Raw genomic sequence first — 14,939 nt, forward strand, 5'->3', positions numbered from 1 at the left:
AGCCATGTCTGAGCACAAACTAGGTAATGCAGGTCAACAGTCACTGAACGGCCACATTAAAAACCCAGTCAGGGGACTCCTATTTTTTTAGTCTATTTCCATTTCCCCCCCTACCCGGATGAAACATTTAATTTCAGCAATAATGAATACAAATATGAAGGTTTAGATGTTTCACCTCCAAGCACATTGCAAAGACAAGGAAAATGTTCCTTCAGCAGTTATCACATTATTTCTTTAGAACTAATATTGATTATCAAATCTATCTTATAACTTGCACGAGGCATAACGTAGTGGTCGTTACTTTAACTTCCTTCATTGGAAGTGCTCCAAGACTTTTCTTTCTGCAAAGCAGTATCCTTTCTCCTGTTTAGATATACCCAGCTGCCAATACACTCTCATTATTTCTCTCATCAGGCTGGCATACGAGATCTTCAGGTACAAGTTCGTAGTTCACACTACATATGAAGAATGAATTTCAGACACGGTATTACTCATGACTTTCCCTTCCATCTACCCTTGGTTGAAAATTACAACTTTGCAGAAGTTGTGTAGGTTTGTATACTCCTTCCCAGTATTTCAGCTTTGGATTGAGAACTATAATTAAGAGAAATTAAACAAAACCCACAGAGCTGCTACCAACTCCTTCCAAAACAACCAGAGTTAGCTACTTCGGTAGCCACTCTAAGCATCAACAGGATTCTCTTGTTACAGAGGCTGGAATGATAGTGGTAGCCACAACCTTGCTATTATATAGGAATTCAGTTTACTTTAAATACTTTGTTTTCTTAATTACGTACATGATGGAAGGGTAAGGCTTTCAAAATGCCCTCAGCGCTTTGAAAATTACATTGCCTACAAGTCTTTGGCCACCATTCTGATGATCGTGATCCTAAGAAGACTTTGGTTTCATGCAGGTCAAATAGTCCTGTCAAAATCAGAGTGGCTACTCTGATGCCTGCAAGTTATTCAGAACTGAAGTCATAACATATAAATCAGCTGACTTGAGTAAGTGGTCTGTTACTCCCAAATCCCCATCAATGCTGTGAATGAAGATATTATTTCTAGGAAGTGTACCTCCTTTCAGTCACTCTTGGAATATTTGCATGACCATACTTTGTGTGAAAGTTCTGACCTCTGAGACAAAAAGGAAATAAATGAGAAGAATCTGAATGCCTTTAATTTGAAGATGTTTCTAAAAGACTGTTTTATTCTCTTCTTTCTATCATAAAATATTACACTTCTAAAATCAGTTAATTTGGTGAAAGAAAGCTGATTTAAAAATATTAAAATGCATTTGAAAATGTCAGGTAGCCTTTTAAAATACTGTTTAATGACAATAGGCTAAATCATTCCTATATTTCAGCTGCAATGTATTTTCTTAAGCAGCCACCGTGATGTTTCATAATTAGATAACCTAGGGCTAAACACGGGGAGTTTCTAAGTGTTGAGTACCTTAAACTTTTGATAAAGCAAGAGCAGAGAGTACTCAGTGCCTCAAAGGATAGGTCAGTGTTTATATAACAACGTGTGAGAATCAGTTTTTGTCTTGTTTTTCTTGGACATAATTTGATGTTTTGCAATAGAAAAAAAGTGTAAGCGCACCCCAGCATATCACTTCTATCACTGGTGTGTATAAAACACTTCCCCTACGCTTTTAAGGTGATGAAAAGGACAACTAGCTTGTGTCTAAATCAGGAGAGCTTGATATGATGTCAAAGCCTTTGGCTAAACATAGATTGACTTAATTCCTTCAATAATGAACTTTGGTCCAGAGCATTTAACAACCACAAGAGGAGAAACCCAATATAAAAGAGAAAATCTCCTCATTCAGGTTATCTTGACTCTGCTGCAGGCAAAACATAGAAATATTTTTTTTAATCGAGATTCTCTGCAGCAGCCCGTTCCAAATGCCAGTATCCATCACTGATGACTGGATCAATAGCTCTGTTTTGGCCCCAGTCTCCTACGAGAGATGGCATGCCATCAGTGACAGACAAATATCACAGTTAAGCAAAGTATCCAGCCAGACCTAGTAACATTTTTATTGATTTTTGTTGTGCAAATAATGTCTTTTTGGGCTGAATAAATGGCTTTGAGCCAAACAGTCATTGTTTATGATTCCAAAATGCAATAAAGGGACAGGAAATATATTATAGCCTATGTCTCAAGGCACACAACATAATCATCCTTTGGTGGTGAAAAACTATCCAGCTGAAACCATGAGTGCATATTTATCCATGCTTAAAGGTACCTGTAGGACTTGCAAATCTTACACAAAATGTCCTGTTAGGAAACAGATGGTATTGCCCTTTAACCTATTGAATAACTACTAGAAAACCAAGCAAAAAATAAGCACTATATTTCTTCAATCAATACAAAGAAAACACTTTATTATTTTCCCTTCAAATGAAATATCAAACTTGCCAAAATAGCATTAGGACGCTTTGAAAAAAGGACAAAACGGAAAGTACCTTGACAGTTTTTCAAATGCTACAAAATTATATTAATAGTAGTCCGACAACAATATTTGTTGGCTTTGTCTTCTGTTCTTTTTTTCAGGAATTACTTAACCACATTCTGTATATTTTTTTAGTATTAAGGGATCATATTATTTATCTTTCATAAAAAAATATTCTTTTTTGTTTTGCTAATATAATTATTTTTTAATCACTTAAGCTAGCAATATAAACCAAAATATCTCCTTATGGTTATATCTGCACACTAAATCCCAAACCTTTTCTAATGGATATGTATCTAATATATCCAGTAGATTTAATGAGAAATCTCTCTTAGTCTCAGCAAGTGTGCAATGGCCAGACTTTCTAGACGTGCAGGTGTCATAAACAAATATTCTCTTTCAACGATATTGTTAAGTCACAAGCACAAATCATCGGCAGTGAAGGTCTGAGGAAAGAAATATTCCTATAACTGCCACACTAGCTACAATGAAATATTTTAACAGGTTTGTTGTTGTTTCCAATTAACTAGATATAAGCTGTATTAGCTTGCATTATTTCAAGGCTGGTAAAACTATTTTGTCCTCATTGCACAACCCTGTATTTTCATGGAAAATATCAATAATTCAAACACCTTTCAGAAAAATTCGAGAATATTTGTCCTCACCCCAGAAGAGGCCATTCATCTGTAGGAAAATGCTACAGTAATCAAGTGCCAGCTTAAATCCTGTCTCTCTCCTACATCTTTAAATTTCAAGCTTTAATAACTCTCTCATGACAGCCCTAAATATACTTTTGAGGGCTTTTAGAGTGTAAGGCAAAGGCTGTTCCTAAGAAAAGATAGAGAAAATCAGGAGGTTTATTTGTAACTTTTTGAAAACTAAATTGCAGAAAATAGGATGGAAGTCAATGGGAAACTTTAAGAGGAAACATAGCTGTATTAGCCTATATTTGTTAATGGCCTTATTATTTCTACTGTAAAAAAAAAAAGCTCTGATCCTCTTCCCAGTAAGCCAACTGCAAATTTTTTATATACTTCAGCAGAAGTAGTTATTCCCTTTGAATTGCATAAAATCATTTCAACAAGCCTTCTCATGATATATCTCTGCTGTATGTCTTTTTTAAAGAGTTATTCAGCTTTAACTAGTATGTCATTGAATGCTTCCAAAGCTTTTAGGAGATTTAAGCTTTTTTTTTTTTTTTTTAAAATTAAATTTCCCAAAGTCTCAACCCTGGAAAGATTCCACCTGTAATCAGAAATCATGTGTGAGGAGAGCTTCCCTGAGTCAGGACATCTCATGAGCCCAAAGTTTCTCCCATGTCTAAAGGTGCGTGAAGGTAGGATGTGAAAAGGCAGAAGAGAGGTAAAATGAGATTGACTTTTGACATATCACGATACCCATAGATACAGGATACCCATAGATTTGGCACCTCTTTTCCTCTTGCCCACCTCATCCAAGCATTCAAAAACCAGAGAAACCATCTTCTGAGAGACATTATATCAGATCATAGACTTGGTCTTCTGTCCTTCACCAGCTGGCGTTAATTTTTTTGTACACATTACAGCCGCATATCATGAGCAACATCTTCTCTCTCCACCTAAAGGGAAATACATTATCATTCTTCCATTTCATTAGGGTCAAGTCTATTAGACAAAAATCTCTTGTTCTTTGAGCCCCTGCCTTCAGCAACAAGCACACTGAAGCGTGCGTGAGCCAAGTCTCTCTGAATTCACCCTTCTAGCCCTGACAATTGGGGGTTTGCTCCGCGAGAGAGAATAAGAAAACAGTAAGAAACACCTGTTGAGTGCGATTCATCTGGCCTATTTCCAGATATCTCTCTTACCAGGAGATGAATAGTCCTCTGAAGGTGTCTGTTTCTTTCCACTAACTACAAGGGGAGCCCAGAATTACTGGCTTAGACTTCGATGTCTATCCTACCTCTACATATCGAAGTTAAGATAAATGAATCCCAACTTTGGTCACTCAGACAGTTTCAGGTTGCAGATCCTGAGCCTATGATGGTCTCTGTGTCCTTTAGGGCTGAACTGGACAGGATTTCAGGCACGCTGTTTCTTTGTATTTTCAACCATCATCCATCCTGAGAAGTCTGTTTACTTATTTGGGAGCCTCACTTTAATTTTAACCCAGAAAGCTGGGACCTAATGTCAGGTATTTTGATTTCTGTCTTTAGATGTTCAGATGTTTTGTTCAATTTGGCCTGAAATGTAAGATTTGTTTGGGCTGAAATCAAACTAGGAGTCAGGTGGAAGTAATCGGACCTGCGTATTGTACTGAAAACACGTACACTTTTTTTTCTTTTCTGAGTTTAGAGGGTTTCAGGGCACTTTATTTGAAATTTTAAACTCAGTGTAAACTGGAAGCATGAAACCATGGAGTATGAAGCTTTTGGCAAGTACTTCAGTGCATAATCAGGCAGGTTACCAGTTCTTTGGAGTAGGTAGCCCCCGGTAAACTCAGGCCCATAGTGAAACATTCCCGAGCCGGAGGAGCAGGCGTACGTAAAACCCAAGCTGGGTGTTAAGAGATCCATAACTGCTCCTCCTGCAGACCTCAGCAATATGTGTTCACATGCTTGACACAAACCGTCTGTGCCAATAAAACCCAGGCCATTGTCATGCTAAGGAAATTCAACCGTCCCTGCAGACTAAGCCCTGTCTATGTCAGTTGGTCAGGCATGTCTTCCCCTGGGGGAGTTGAATCCCGCCAACTGAGTACATGGTTTCAAGAGGGCAAATAAATATGCTGTAACTGGATAGCATGTGAAATCTTCCTGCAAAGACTAGTCACCTGGGTGTTATGAACTGTGAAGTGAAAATAGTAGAATGAATATTGTTAGAGCATGAAATCACCTTCACTGATGAAACTAAAAATAATGGAATAAAAATGGTTTGTTCATAATCCTCTTATTACAGATCCTGTTTTCTCTTTAGGTGAGAACCCCTCCACCCATTGCTCGCACATCAAAAGTATAATTTAAAGAATTTTTTTTAATAGCAAACGCAGCAAGGTAAAAACAGACAAGCTTTACTGGCTGGCTTTTAAAGACAATGACAGCTGTGGCCAGACTGACCTCATCACCCCACCGGCAATATTTTTATAGCAGTTAGAGTACTGGTAAGGCAGAGGCTCTCATACTTGCATTTGCCTAACTGTTTTCTTTCCAGCTCCATCTTCTCTGGCGATATCTAAGCTTCTCATCCATTATGTAGGCGAAATTTTCCACGCAGAGTCTCTGTCCACAAGTAGGCTACCGGGAGTGCCTTACTGACACTTGGAGGTGTGGGAATTACAGCTTCGCGTTGGACTTCACCTCTTGGATGGAGAGGAAGGCTGGTGGGGAGTAAGGGTAGGCTGGGGAACGTGCAAACACGAGGTCTGCTCAGAAGCACTTAACCAGCCCAGGCCTGGATACGGAGCAGCTAAGATTTGCATTCCTGGTGGAAACAGCATGAGGCAGTGGACAGGCCCCTAACAAAGCAGTCCAGAGGTCTTGTGATCTATCTCTATTTTTCTCTAGGTTGCCATGTGATCTTGGGAAAGCCGCTTCCCCTCTGGGCCTTAATTTCACAGTCTGTAGATGCTCAGAGGGACACCTAACCTACAATGTGGTTTCAGATCCTTCTGAAATGCCCATTTCCACCAACTACGATGCCTACGAAGCATTAGCTGGCTAATAATAGTAAGTTTAAGAAGGAACAAAGGGTGTCTATTATATGCTTGAGAGGCAAATCTCCAGCTTGATCACTTTGTGTGAGCTCTGCTTTTCCCTCATCAGCAATATCTGTTTGCTTTGTCTTTTTCACTGAGTACATTTGGTACAGGAATTATTCTTATGCCCCCAAACATTAACAGCAGATTTTAAAAGGCCATACTAGGAAAAGGAGGAAAGTGAGATTTCTGCCGCATGTAGAGTGCAGCTTTCTCTTCAGAACTTCCGAATAAGTTTGTCTTTGAAAAAAAACAGCCAGAGCTACGCAATATTTAAGCCTAAACAAGCTGCAGCAGTTTTTATTAAAAGCAACAAACTCTACGATTTTGCCAGGGTAACAGTTTGTTGTGTCTTCAGTGTTACAACAGTAACGCTAGATAAGCTTGTTTTGCTGGGGTGAGTAAGTCCAATATGAGCTACAGGTTGATAGCCTGTCACCTGCATGGTTTCTCCAAGGATTAGGAGATTTCAGAGACTTTTATAGGTTGGTTGGGGAAATCCTGATCTTTGTGGGGAAACCATCTCAATGGCTTTGGGTTTCTTCTGATACTCATGCTCAGGGAAGGAGACTTAATTAGAGCAGCAATACACGCACATTCTTGTGTATGAGGGAGAGTTCCATCTCCACACTTCCTAACTATTTAAGCCATGCTGAAGTACTCAGTCATTTGATCTCAGTATCATCTGGGGACCAGCTGTCCTGCCAGCTCTCCCACTCCCCATGTGGTCTCTGCACCCCATATGTTTCCGGCCCTTTTTCCCACATGCCTTGATCTCCCTGTATCTACCAGATACCCAGATTCCAGCTCCCTTACTTACCTTACACGTTATCTGGGCATGGTACAAATGGTGGTTTCCACCTCCATTTTACCCTTAGCATGTATCTGGCCAAGCTTAGGGCCAGTTTGCCGTGGTGTTACAACAGAAGTAGCATTTCTGGAAAGTTCCTGTGTTGCTCAGTAAAATATATCAAAAGAAAAAGTGCAAAAGATGAAAAAAAATTAGAGGATATAGGATTTTTGGTCATCCTCATAATGTACTTATTGCCTGGAAAAAAGATAGGGGAAGATATCGTCTCTCAGGGCCAGTGACTCTCTTTCCATAAATCAAAATTATGCCAAGAGCAGAAGGTTGGTCACCAGACAGGTCACCTCTTTCCATCTGTTTCTTCATCAGTGATGAGGTTTTTGTAGGTGTTACAACCACTCTCTGCTAGTAGAATCCAGCCTTTATTATAATCTTAATGCTATAATATATAATCCAACATAAACTTGTATCTGATGCTATCCATGTGACTTTAAATTCACTTTTCTACCCTACCATCCCTTTTCGAAGGCTTTATGATCATTTAAGATTTATCTCGTAATATAAACTACGTTGTACTGTTCCTAAACACTTCTTATATTGTGTTATATTTTATATACTGCATTTTATACATCCTGTAATCAATCATGAGTATGCGAAATAAAATGTCTTCACTATGAGCCAACTTTAGAATGTCACTTTGACTTGGTTACAATCAAGGTAGAAACAAGGGTGATACGACATAGCCCCCATCTGAGCTCTGAATAGCGTGTCTTGAGAACTAGAAACAATACAGCTTTTTCCAGGGTAACACTCCACTAGCTTCTCAGCAGTATTTATTAGCAAGAAGAACTATTTGCAAAATATTTTCAAAAATACACACGGAATTGCAAGTTATCTCTGCACAGTCGTTTGTTTACTTGCAGGTAGACATATTCTTCTCTCCTTACATCAGTCTAACGTTAAGGCATAACCACACTTTTCAACATGCCATTTTGCCTTAGGTTGAGAAAGTACCCTAGTAATCCAGCCACTTTCATGAGCTAAATGTTTAAAAACACTTAATCGCTGTAGACAGCATCTGCAAAATGTTCCCTGCGCCATGCAACTCTACCATTCAGGATTAGACCCTGAGGTAGCAAAGCATGAAGCAGATAGATAATTTCAAACATGAGAGACGTTCCATTTACTTCAATGAACTGGTGCCCAAGAGTTTTTCTGGATCAGAACTTGCACCCTCACATCAGTAACTAAGGCAAAGTCAGGCTAAAAATCTAGGGATTAAACTGAGGATAGGGAGAGGAATCTTGGTCCCAGAGAGTTGTGCAAATTTGATGAGGCTTTCAGGACACGAGGACAGTCAAGCCTTGTGACAGGTTGCCCAGAGAGGTTGATCAGTCCATCTGTGGGGCATTTCAAGACCATAGTGGATAAAGCCCTGAGAAACCTGGTCTGACCTTGTACCTTACCCTGCTTTGATCAAGAGGTTGGACTGTAGACCTCCTGAGGACCTTTACAACCTTACAACAAATTATCCTATGACCTTAGGAACATAAGGATATAAAAATTCAAAAATCAAAACTTTAAATTGCATCAATTTATCCGTGGTGTCACTTCTTACATATGATAACATTACCATAATTCACAAAAAATATATGAAAAGGAAACATTGATGACATAGACCTAAGACGTCATCAAAATTTTGGTCCCAGCTTCTGATAGTTGTTGCTTGGTGGTTTTCTCTCTTCCACCTCATGATTATTGAAGCCACTTGCTAATAAGCATAATGTTTTCAAAAGCACAAATTAACTGGAAGAGAGGATCAGTGTTTGTAGTCCCTGATGATGATCTTATCAGTATAACAAAGGGACACAACAACATGGTCCTCATGTTATATTAGTCATTTGGGGACAAACAAAAGTTGTCTAAAGATATTTCAGCAGCATATAGCTGGACATGTAGCTGAAGAGGTTTTCTAAATGGGTGTCTCTGACCGTATTCCTCTGCCTACGTGAATACTGAGAGGCAATGCTTGTTCATATCGCAAAGTATTTCTCTAGTTCCTTTGTTTCTTGATTGTAGCATAAGTAAAATGACAGAAAGTACCATTTTGCAGAACAGAAAAGGACTTTAGCACTGAGAGGGACTTGAAAAAAATTAAAAAACACTTTACAAAACTATTGCAATGATATTGTCATAGTAACCTATTCCTCCTGGACTGTGATTATAGGAATCAGGGAGTGAGCAAAGCAGTCGTGAGGATTTTTCTGGGTTATCTGGCTTTGAAAGGATCATGTTCAAACCCTGAAAAGATAAAAGAGAGACTATACAGAATGTAAGCTGGACCGTTAAACATTTCCATATGACAAACTCCTCTCCTGAGATCTGACCTGCCTGTAGATTCCCCAGTTTGCAGATCTAAAGGAACCAGGCCCACCCGCGCCTGCTCTAAAGAGAAGAAGCTGGGTCTGACTAGCTTTTGAAAACTACTTTAAAATTCTTGCCAGAAAATACCTCAATAAAAAAGGAAGATATATCCATAAAACATTCAAAAGAAAATCCCATGAACCAGGATTTTTAGAAAGTAACTCGTCTAAAAATGATTGTAAAAACAATATCCCATGTAGGCATTTCTGAAAGAAATAGCTGCCCTCTGTAGAAGACATTTCTTTTTCCTACAGATTACTGGTAAATTATGTCCTTAGGCAGCAATCCTGACATTTATGCACATGCATAACTCCAAGCACATGGCTAGTTTCATAAACCACAATGGAACTATCTGCATTCTTAAAGTTAAACACATGTATAAGCATTTGCAGAATTGAGATCCGTAGTCCTAAATCAAAACTTTATCTGACAGCGATAATTATGCTGGTGGGGTAGAAAATTGGAGGCACGAGTAGTCAGATGTAGCTGTTTCACCTTCGTCCAAAAGAGTACTGTACTTCTAGCATCTGCAGAGATGCTAGAACCTGATCTCACCTTCCATCCCCACGGCGAGGCAGGGCCTTAGGGAAGTCACGGGAAAATCTGGGTTTCTGCTGCCTCTCAGGACAGTCCTGGCTGCACAGTTAGTGACCGAGCGCGCGCTCCAGCTGTCATCGTATATCACAGATGTCTGCGTCACGTTGTCATGTGGCTGATGTCCCGCAAATAATGTAGCTCAAGGTCATTCCAGAAAGCTAGTGACATCATGTATCACAAGACCAGGTGGGATTTACAGGCAACCCGAAATCAGTCTGCTCTTCAGAGCATCCAGACAGAGCAGGCATCCACTGCAAAGCTACAGGAGAAAACACCGGTACTGCTAGAATGCAGTATTAACTAGCAAATATTCAATGAAACGCCGGAATCCTAGGAACAAAACTATGAAAATGACCATTTTGATCGATTATCAAAGATCAGGCACCCAGGTTAATATTGAGCCAGCAGCCGTCATATCAATACAGATGTAAAATCCTTTTTAACATTAAGGGGAGTCAAGTTGAAATCCACCCATTAACTTCTGGCACCCACAATATATGGGTGCATATGTCTTAAGAAAGCCTACCACTTAACTATTTAAAATCTATTCTTAGCAAATGAAGAACAGCTTCTCTGGCAAGTTTCCCATGTGGATTCCCAGTAACTATTGTAAACCTACTCAAAGCACTCATTTCTCATCACAAATTTCCTGTTAGTTAAAAATAATAATATTGTTAGTCATCTACGTCATCACATCCAGTGATCAAAAAAAGCTACTTCGACAATTCCGGTCAGCTAGCGTTTTGTGAAATGTTAATTGCTATTGGTCTGTCCTGTGTTCAGGAAAGCTGGCACTCGCTGGAGAGCTAGCCACGGGTTGGTTGTCTCTCAGCTTAGCTCGAAACCAAAGGCCCTCACTGACAGAAAAGCCCACTCCAACGCATATCTAGCTCAAGAAACTCCTTTGCGTAGAGAAATCAATCTGAGGGTCTAAAAACCTTCTTCCTCTTGCCATGCGTACATTGCATAATAGAACAAATTTCTCGCTTTTGCCAATCATTCTTAGCAGATCCGCAAGCCTCCTCCCTGCTGCACATCCCTCAGGAACCTCGCAGCAGTCAGCTGCAGGGAGCACAATCCCAGCCCAGCCATCTGACAGCCCAGGGGTGTTTCACTTCAGGAATCCTAAATCAGGAATTTTTCACAACTGCAAGTATCAATAGCAGCTGTAACCGTTCTATGAACTACAGAAGTTAGGAAGCCTGGTTTCTTGTGACTTTTGTTTTGTGGTTGAGTTGCTCCGTGTCTAATGGATTAATGCCTCCATAACACATTTCCACGTGGATCTTCTGATTCTAATATTAGAAATCATGGTATAGCTTTCATTTCTGCAGGGCCTTCTCCATTCAGCCACCTCAAAGCCTGTGGAAACTTCTTATTTTTGAAATCTCTATTCTTGTACCCAACTTGCTAGAAATTTGCTAGCAATTTCAAAAGACATTAGACAGATGTTTAGGTCCCCTGACTTTATAAAACATATTTCTTCAGGAAACTGGTCTGATAAATCTGCTAGGTTTACACATCCCTAAAAACATCGCTGTGAATAGTAGGCCTCATCTTCACAGGCTCATTTATCGTTGCCGTGGGTTTTGACAAGTCATTTGAGTACAGCTTGTTTAGATCTATTTAATTAATTGGGTTTAACAACTATTAATGAATTGCTAACTTTCGATTTGCTTTACTAGTTGTCTCAGACATATTTCAAAGGTTTTTATATTTTTTACATAAAGATGAGTTCTTCCTATTTAGGTTTTCATGCTCTCAGAACTGAGAAAGTATCTATAGACAATGATTCCCTATCGGAGGAGTATCTAACACATGCACCTAATTATTAGTTAAAGAACGATACTTCTTTCACTCCTACCATAGCCTACAGAGAAAAAAATATTCAAAACATTCAGCCTTTCAGACTGACTGAGAATTTGAGGCCTGGAGTATGGAATGTAGTTTGTTAGGTAGAAAATTCAGGGCTTTGAAATTTTGTGGAGGTGGACATAAGTCTTAGAAATATGTCTATAAACTGAGGCGACAGTTGCAGAAAATATTTTTAGTCACGTGTGCTGTAGAAAGATAAAGTCAACTGAAGCAAAAACTGCTGTAATGATGGGAAGAATGGAGAGTTATTGCAACTGAGTAACCATGTACCTATATCTATATATCAGTGTGTTAGAGATCACTTTGCCATGAGTAATATATGAGGCTAGTTTTAAACATTGAACAAAACTTTACCAAATTCTTTTACTAATAACACTCTTTTTATTAACAGTTTTTACACATTTTTAAATTTTTTTCACTACGTATGGAAAACTGTTAATTCTTAACATTTACATTCTCAGCTGTGAGTATACAAATTAGCTGTGAGTGCGCACAATTACAAGGTGATGAAGCTCAAGAGCTCTTTTGGGAAAGAAGCTGGAACAGAAATGGACTAGTTTTCTGTCTTCTCCAATTTTCTTTGCTTTTGCCTCATTTTTAATGTTATTTACCCCCCTCCCAAAAAGGGTTGTCCTCAGCTAGCCCATGTGCTTGTTCTTTATCTTCCAACTTTTTGTGACGTGGGTGCTTCTTACCTGCAACTACACACATCTTTTCCCCTTGGATGGTCACATTGTTCACATACTTATGAAAAATGCTTATAGATTGTGTCTGAGTATCACAGTTTTGCAAAATATATGTATACCGTTGTTGTTTAAACTATGTTAGTATGCTTATATTTAACTAACCATTACTAATTATGTACTGATTCATACACTTACAATTTCTAAGTGTCACAGATCTCTGCTTTGGCTTCAGAGTCCATCTTGCAAAAGCAGACTGAAATAACTTGGCAGAGAACCTAATAAAAATAAGGTGGGGAAGGGTTGCCTGTTGATGATGGCCATGAGATTCTAGAACAGCCTTTAGGCAGAGGAAATTGAGGGGGGGGAAAGAAAAAAAAAAAGAAAAAAGAGCTTGTAATTTTGAGGTGGAGCTGATCAGTTTGTTCTATTTTTGAAAGGAGCAATATGTTGTGGTTTCTGCAATGGCAGACAACCAGGTATGATGACTCAGTTCAAGTTCTCTAATCTTGTGTTCTCCTTCCATATGTTGGATGATGATTAAGTCACCCAAGGGAGGAGAGAATTAATAGTCCCTGCAAATAGGAACTACTACAGTGACCTGCCATTATGCACATCCAGCACAGAATAAGGTTTTTCTGGACCCCTTTGTGACTAAGCCATTCACAACCTGCTCCTGCTTTTGTGAGGAGGCAATGAGCATTTAATGAGTAACTTCAGGCTCTGCAGCCTTACATGGGAATTGCGCTGTTCCTCTCAGGATTTGGTCCTGGATTTTCACTTCTATCCTATCAGCCCTAGAACTGAGACTACTATATGGCCATTTGGGAAGTTTTATCTGTTTGGTCAAAGGAGGATGACAGTTCAATATTTCTGAAAAAGGGAATATTGAACAACCCAATAGGAAAATAGAATTCCTCTTCTATCTTTCACTTCTTAATATTGCAGGAGGAAACTGGAAAACACGGTACCCACTTTATACCTTACCAGCAGCTACTCAGTCAAAGCAGAATTCATAGCAGATAGAGACAAATCATCTGATGGCAGAGTTTAAAAGAAAGCTGTTACTATGACAACAGATAGGGTCAGATAACAAAATGAACAGACACTTTTGATCTTCAAAAAATTCCTTTTCCTTTGCTCTCTCCTCTGTTATCTGGACCACTCCATCAAACACCTAGCAGATAACAGAGTTGAAAACCCAATCGACCTTCAAGGAAGACCAGACAAGTTGGAAAGTCTATGGAAAGGTTACTATTACAGTGGAAATGCTTATGATTATATTTTCTGTGTCTGTGTGTGTATGTGTATGGGCATGTGTGTGTATTTTACTGAAGTAACAGAGTACTGTTCAAAAGGCTTTACAAAAGCCTCTAACATTGCAATGTCAAGGTATTTTTCTTTTTATAATGCCACTCAAGGAAAGGAAATAGAGTATAATGGGATCTGAAATGATCTGCTACATAGTCATATTGTACAGTTAGCATTTTGTGGGTTAAAAGAAAAAGTTAAGTAGGCACTTCTGGATTTTGGAGCAGTAATTTATTTTTCATGCCTTACCACTAAATGTTACTTCACTCATGCTACGAAACCTGGAAAAACACCTCTGAATTCCAAGCCCTAAAAAAATATTACGATGTCATCTTTTAATATTATTTTACAGTATTTCCAAGATTTGTATACTGATAAAAAGCAGTGTGTTACGCACTGATGATTTGGAAAGAAAAACAAAGCACCATGTTACCACACTTTACAGTTGAAATGACAAAAGAACAAAGACGAAGAAAAGACAAGAAAACTACTTAACTGAAGGGAAGATGCTTTCTCACCATCTGAGGCTACTGAAGAAGTAAGTTTTCAGTGCGCAAGTTAAAAAGTCAGTGTAGGGAATGGCACTTGCTACATGTAGTAGTCCTGCTTTCCTAAAGGGGTGTCTCAACCCAGCAACTGGATTACGTAGGTGAACCTGTTTTGGGCCAGGGGTTCTACTCCAACTTTATTTTCCAGTCCTCCTCCATATGGTATTGCCATTGAATGGTAAAGTGAGACGATGACTATTCCAGACGTTGTGTTAATTTAAGCTAACTATGAAAGATCTGCAGTGCTGCATGCCGTGGGTCAGGAACCTCTCCCGGTGTCTCTGGCCCATATTCATCCAGGGTATTTGTGTAGTATATTAGAATTACTACGTGTGTCAGAGGAAATATTTATTCTGCACAAAAACAAAACTTGTGTGAAAATTTCACAGGGACTCTTGCTCTGATTACTCTGAGTTTCACACAAAACCAACTGATTTAATGCTAAAATCACCAATCACCAAAAAAGGGATGACAAGGTGTGATGCTGTTACAGAAATTGTACTGCT

The sequence above is a fragment of the Accipiter gentilis genome, chromosome 27, assembly GCF_929443795.1.
Source record: "Accipiter gentilis chromosome 27, bAccGen1.1, whole genome shotgun sequence".
NCBI lineage: Eukaryota > Metazoa > Chordata > Aves > Accipitriformes > Accipitridae > Astur > Astur gentilis.